We start from the raw sequence: 6870 nt of genomic DNA on the forward strand, positions 1-6870 counted from the left end.
AGTGGATAAATACATTTTGGTTTATTAGCCAATAGAATAATATACAGCAGTGAAAAGGGATGAAATTGAACCACATGTACCAAGTGGATAAATCTTGGAAATCTAAAGTTCAGGGAAACAGCAATGGCAAAGATTATGTACTATAAGATGCCACTTATGTGTAATCTCTATACCCAATGTGGGGCTCGAACTCATGACCCGAAGATCAAGCGTCGTGTGCTCTCCTGACTGAGCCCTCCGGGCACCCCTGGAAGATGCCATTTATTTATTTATTTATTTAAAGATTTTATTTATTTATTTGAGAGAGAAAGAATGAGAGAGAGCAAGCACATGAGAGGGGGGAGGGTCAGAGGGAGAAGCAGACTCCCTGCCGAGCAGGGAGCCCGATGCGGGACTCGATCCCGGGACTCCAGGATCATGACCTGAGCTGAAGGGAGTCGCTTAACCAACTGAGCCACCCAGGTGCCCGGAAGATGCCATTTAAAAAAATTTGAAAACAAAGCAATACTACAGTTACATGTAATAATGGTGTGAAGCATCATGGGAATGACCATCCCCATTCAGTATATTGGTTATTTCTGGGGAAGGGAAGAAGAGGAGGGGTTTCAACTTGACTCCTTGTTTCTTATCAAAGATGGGAAGCAAGGATGGGAGGCTATTAGGGTTTGATTGACCTGGTGATGGGTCCTAGACGTTCAGTGTGTCATTCTTTCTATTTCTATATGATGGAAATATTTTACAAGGCAAATTAAAAATCAACATGGGATTATGAGCCGAGGGTCAGTTTTCGTTGGTTTGTAGACATTTGGCTGCTGCACTGCTGACTTCTTCCTCGCTTCTAACCCCGTTCCCAGTGCCCTTCAGGAAAGAGTCTTCTCCTTCTGCTCTCACTTCCAGGGCCTCTCAGGGCTGAGCCCCTCTCCCTTTGCTGGGTTCACCTGGAGGGTGAGGCTGGAATGCCATCCCGTGGCTCTTCTATCTCCCAGTCTGTCTCTCTGTCTCTCCTGTCCCATGCAGAGTCACCAGGTATCAGATGGCCCTGTGCCTGAACTTGAGACATCATTGCAGATGGTTCCAAAATGTTGGTTATCCCAGCATTCTTCATTAATCTGAAGCCTCAGCCTCCCCTCCTCAGCCAGCCTTCGCAAAGCTGCCCTGAAAGCAAATGATAAGTGTTTCCTGAGCAGCTCATCTGGGGGGCTCTGCGATGCCCGTAGGCTGACCTCTGACTGACAGATGTCGCCCAGGTAAGATATATGACTCCCCTTTAAAGCCTGCAGCTCTGGAGGTCGGGACTGAACACAGGGGCTTCGGGTGAAAAAGGCAATTACATCTGACGAGGCACATTCAGCAGCTCTAAGATGTTGCTTAAGCACACTAATTTCTTCCAGAGATAACCCTTTGCACCCCACTTCTAGTGTATCACTCAATCTGTTCTGTCCTTTCCTTGGAATCCGGTTAGACTTAGCTGTGCTCCCGACCAAACAGCAAAGACCGACCGGAGTCCGTTTCTTGAATTACTATAATTTAGGGATGGTAGCTTCTGGGTGATTGGGTACAACTCAGGCACGGAATTTCTGACTGGAGGTGGCAAATCTGAAGAACTGGTTATTTGTATTTGGGAATTCTCTGGAACCCTTCCCAGCTCCTGGGGCAAGGGGAGGGAGCTGCATGTGTGTTTGGGGCAACGTGGTCTGGCAGACCAAACTTGGGCTCTGCAGTTAGTCAGACCTGCTTTTGAAGCTGGTTATGTGACCTTGGGTAATTTATTTTACCTCCCAGAGCTTTGATTTACTTCCTCAATGACAAAGTGAGGGAAGTGATGTCGGCCATTAAGGAGTTGGGGCAGCATTAACTAAGATGATGCGGAGGGCAGCTCATGCAGTTCTGGGCACCCGGCTCATTCTCTCCTTTGCCCCATATGCACAAACAGCCCCAAATTCTCTGGGTCCAGCAGCTTTTTTTTTTTTTTTTAGAGAGCGGAGGGGCAGAAAGAGAGGGAGAGAGAATCTTAAGCTGAGCGGGGAGCCTGATGCGGGGCTTGATCTCACGACCCTGAGATCATGAACCGAGCTGAAATCAAGAGCTGGACGCTCCACCGACTGAGGTTTTATTCTATTTCTTTTTTTCAAGATTTTTATTTATTTATTTATTTATTTATTTATTTATTTATTTGAGAGAGAGAGAACACATGAGAGGGGATAGGGTCAGAGGACGAAGCAGACTCCCTGCCGAGCAGGGAGCCCGATGCGGGACTCGATCCAGGGACTCCAGGATCATGACCTGAGCCGGAGGCAGTCGCTTAACCAACTGAGCCACCCAGGCGCCCCAGGTTTTATTCTATTTCTCAGTCACATCCAAATCTGCTCTTAGGAAGGTTTTATTCTGAGGGCGGGTGGGCAGAGGTAAGGGAGGAGTGAAGCGGGAGGCTGCTGGGGAACCAGTGTGGGAGGTGGGTTTGGAAAGAAGGTTGTCAGGCTTTTTCACAGTAAGAATGAATTCCTGCTTAGTGTTTCTCTTCCCGTTTTTTTTTAAGTTAATCTTGAGTTACGAAATCCGAGGCTCTCTTGCTGCAATTTACAGTGGTGAGATTTGGTGTGGGAGGAGGTCTGGGGGCGGAGGTGTTTCCCAGCTCTGGATTCATACCCTAGACTTGCTTCCCTCCTCACCTACATCTGTAGTCAACCACATCCTAAAAGAAAAGCCTCCCCAGGCCTTTCGTTAGCCACCCGGGGTGGGGGGTGGGGGGTGGGGGGTGGGGGGCAACAGCTGAAGGGATGCAAAGCTTCATTATTCTTCGATGGAGGCAAAAGAAGCAATTTGCAGATTTGCCAGAGTGTTGCAATGGTGTGGGTCCTGGACTTCCCTCTGGATTTCCCTGAGCCTCCGGTTACTCATTTGTAACAGACAATGTATCATTCTGTTCCTGTCTACCATTGGGGGTATTACATGTAAGCGTAAATGGGAAAGCACTTTATAAACCATAAAGTGCCATACGAATCTCCAACATCATTAATGTCCCACCAGCAGTCTGGACAGATGCTGCCTTCAGGTAAGAGGAATGTGAATTGGCCATTTTTTCCAGCAGGACACGGAGCAAAATCCTTACCTAGTTAACCTGATGTTCAGTACATTCTGCTCCTGTTTTTTTTTTTTTTTTCCATATCAACAAAGCTATTATTTTTTCCCCAGTTTTATTGAGAAATGATTGACATACAACACCATTTAGGTTTAAGGCACACAGCATGATGGTTTGAGTTACATATTTTGTAAAGTGATTACCACAATAGGTTCGGCTCACATCCATCTTGTTATATGGATACAATAAAAAGAAAAGAAAGAAGAGTAAAGGAAAAAAAAATCTTGTGATGAGAACTCTTAGGATTTACTCTCTTATCACCTTTCCTTTTTTTTTTTAAGATTTTATTTATTTGACAGAGAGTGAGCACAAGTAGGGGGAGCGGCCGACAGAGGGAGAGGAAGAAGCAGCCTCACGGGGCCTCAATCCCAGGACCCTGGGACCATGACCCAAGCCAAAGGCAGACGCTTAAACGACTGAGCCACCCAGGCGCCCCTCTTATCACCTCTCCTATATCTCAGGCAGCAGTGTAAACTATAGTCCTTATGGTGTTCGTTGCATCCCTAGTGCTTATTTATCTTATAACTGCAAGTTTTTATCTTTTGACCACCTTCCTCTAACCCTCCCTCCTCCCACCCCTGCTTCTGGTAACAAGTCTGATCTCTTTTTCTATGAGGGTTTTTTTTTTTTTTTTTAAAGGTTCCCCATATAAATGAGATCATACAGTATTTGTCTTTCTCTGTCTAACTCATTTCACTTAACATAATGCCTTCAAAGTCTATCCATTATCACAAATGGTAGGATTTCCTTGCTTTTTTATGGCTGAGTGATATTCCATTGTGTATATGTACCTCAACTTCTTTATCCATTTATCTGTCATTGGACACCTAGGTTGTTTCCATGTCTTGGTTATTGTAAATAATGCTGTTTGAACAAGGAGGTACAGATATTTTTTTCAAGTTAGTGTTTTTTTGTGAACTATTACCAGAAGTGCAATTGCTGGATCATATGGTAATTCTATTTTTGATTTTGTGAGGATGCTCTGTACTGTTTTCTGTAGCACCAATTTACAGTCCGATCAGTGGTGCATAAGAATTCCCTTTCTCTACATCCTGGCCAACATTTGTTCTCTCTTGTCTTTTTGATGATGGCCCTTCTAACAGGTGTGAGATAATATCTCACTGTGATTTTGATTTGCATTTCCCTAATGACTAGTGATGCTGAGCATCTTTTCACATACCTATTGGCCTTTTGTATATCTTCTTTGGAGAAATGTCTATTCAGGTACTTTGTCCATTTTTTAATTGGGCTGTTTTTTTTTTTTTTTCTCTTGAGTTGTATGAGTTCTTTATATGCTTTGTATATTAACTCTTTATCAGATAGATGGTTTGCAAATAGTTTTTTCCCATTCCGTAGGTTGTGTTTTCACTTTGTTGATGGTTTCTTTTGGTTTTTAGTTTGATGGAGCCACGCTTGTTTATTTTTTTATTTTGTTCTTGTGCTTTAGGGGTCATATAAAAAAAATCATTACCAAGACCCATGTCAGGGAGCATTGTTCCTATGTTTTCTTCTAGGAGTTTCATGGTTTCAGGTCTTACATTTAAGACTTTAATCTTTTTCAGGTTAATTTTTGTGAGTGGTGTACAATAGGGATCCAGGTTCATTCTTTTATGTGTAAATATCCAGTTATTCTAGCACCATTTGTTGAAGAGACTATCTTTTCTTCATTGAGTATTTTTGGTCCCTTGTCAAAAATTAGTTAATTGTGTATGCATGGGTTTATTTCTGGGCTTTTGAATCTGTTCCACTGGTCTATTTGTCTGTTTTTATGCCAGTACCATACACTTTTTAAAAAGATTTATTTATTTATTTAATATACATATATAGGGAGAGCACCAGCGGAGGGAGGGGCAGAGGGAAAGGGAGAGAAGCAGACTCCCTGCAGAGAATGGAACCTGACACAGGGTCCAATTTCACGACCCTGAGATCATGACCTGAGCTGAAATCAAGAGTCGGACGCTCAACAAACTGAGCCACCCTTATAGCATTATAGTATAATTTGAAATCAGGAAGTATAATACCTCTTGCTCTCTTTCCTAGGATTTCTTTGGCTCTTCAGGGTTTTTTGTAGTTTCATGTAAATTTTAGGAGTATTTTTGGAAAAAAAAGGCCTTTGGAATCTTGATAGGTATTGCATTGAATCTATAGATGACTGTTAGTAGTATTGGCATTTTAGCAATATTAATTCTTCCAAGCCATGAACATGGGATACCTTTCCATTATTTGTGTCATCTTTGGTTTCTTTCATCAATGTGTTGTAGTTTTCAGTGTTGAGGCAAAGCTTTCAGCCTTTCACCACTGAGTATGAAGTTAGCTGTGGACTTATCATATATGGCCTTTATTATAAATGTTCCTTCTATCCCTAATTTGTTAAGAGTTTTTATCATGAACAGATGTTGAATTTTGTCAAATGCTTTTTCTGTGTCCATGATCATAAGATTCTTTTCTTTCATTCTATTAATGTGATGTATCACATTGATTGATTTGTATATGTTGAACCATCCTTGCATCCCAGGGATAACCCCACTTGGTCATGGTGGATGATCTTGTTAATGTCGTGTTGCATTCAGTTTCCTCATGTTCTGTTGAGAATTTTTTCATCTATGTTCATCAGGGATATTGGCCTGTGGTTTTATTTTCTCATGGTACACTTTTCTGGTCTTGGCATCAGAATAATGCTGGCCTTGTAAAGAGTTTGAGAGTGTTCCCTCCTCTTCAGTTTTTTGGAAGAAATTGAGAAGGGTTGGTGTTAATTCTTTGTTTGGTAAAATTCACCAGTGAAGCCATTTGGTCTTGGGTTTTTCTTTGTGGTGAAATTTTTGATCACTGATTCAATCTCCTTACTAGTAATTGGTCTATTCAGATTTTCTGTTTTTTCCCACTTCAGTCTCAGTAAGGTTCTAAGACTTTTTCTGTTGCTCTCTAGGTTGTCCAGTTTGTTGGAATATAATTGTTCAGAGTAACCTCTTATGATCATTTGAATATTTGTGGTATTAGTTGTAATGTCTCCTTTTTATTAATAATTTTATTGATTTGGGTCCTTTGACTTTTTTTCTTGGTTAATCTAGCTAAGGGTTTGCCAATTTTTTTTTTATTCTTATGTTAATCCCCATACATTACATCATTAGTTTTAGATGAAGTGTTCCATGATTCATTGTTTGTGCATAACACCCAGTGCTCCATGCAGAACGTGACCTCCTCAATACCCACCACCAGGCTAACCCATCCTCCCACCCCCCTCCCCTCTAGAACCCTGTTTGTTTTTCAGAGTCCATCGTCTCTCATGGTTCGTCTACCTCTCCGATTTTCTCCGCTTCATTCTTCCCCTCCCGCTACCTTCTTCTTCTTCTTTTTTTTTTTTCTTAACATATATTGCATTATTTGTTTCAGAGGTACAGATCTGAGATTCAACAGTCTTGCACAATTCACAGCGCTTACCAAAGCACATACCCTCCCCAGTGTCTATCACCCAGTCACCCCATCCCTCCCACCCCACCCCCCACTCCAACAACACTCAGTTTGTTTCCTGCGATTAAGAATTTCTCATATCAGTGAGATCATATGATACATGTCTTTCTCTGTTTGACTTATTTCACTCAACATAATACCCTCCAGTTCCATCCACGTCATTGCAAATGGCAAGATCTCATTCCTTTTGATGGCTGCATAATATTCCATTGTATATATATACCACTTCTTCTTTATCCATTCATCTGTCGATGGACATCTTG

This window comes from Mirounga angustirostris, unplaced genomic scaffold (assembly GCF_029215605.1).
Source record: "Mirounga angustirostris isolate CCGP_5_RB_7025 unplaced genomic scaffold, mMirAng1.0.hap1 SCAF_1, whole genome shotgun sequence".
Taxonomy (NCBI): domain Eukaryota; kingdom Metazoa; phylum Chordata; class Mammalia; order Carnivora; family Phocidae; genus Mirounga; species Mirounga angustirostris.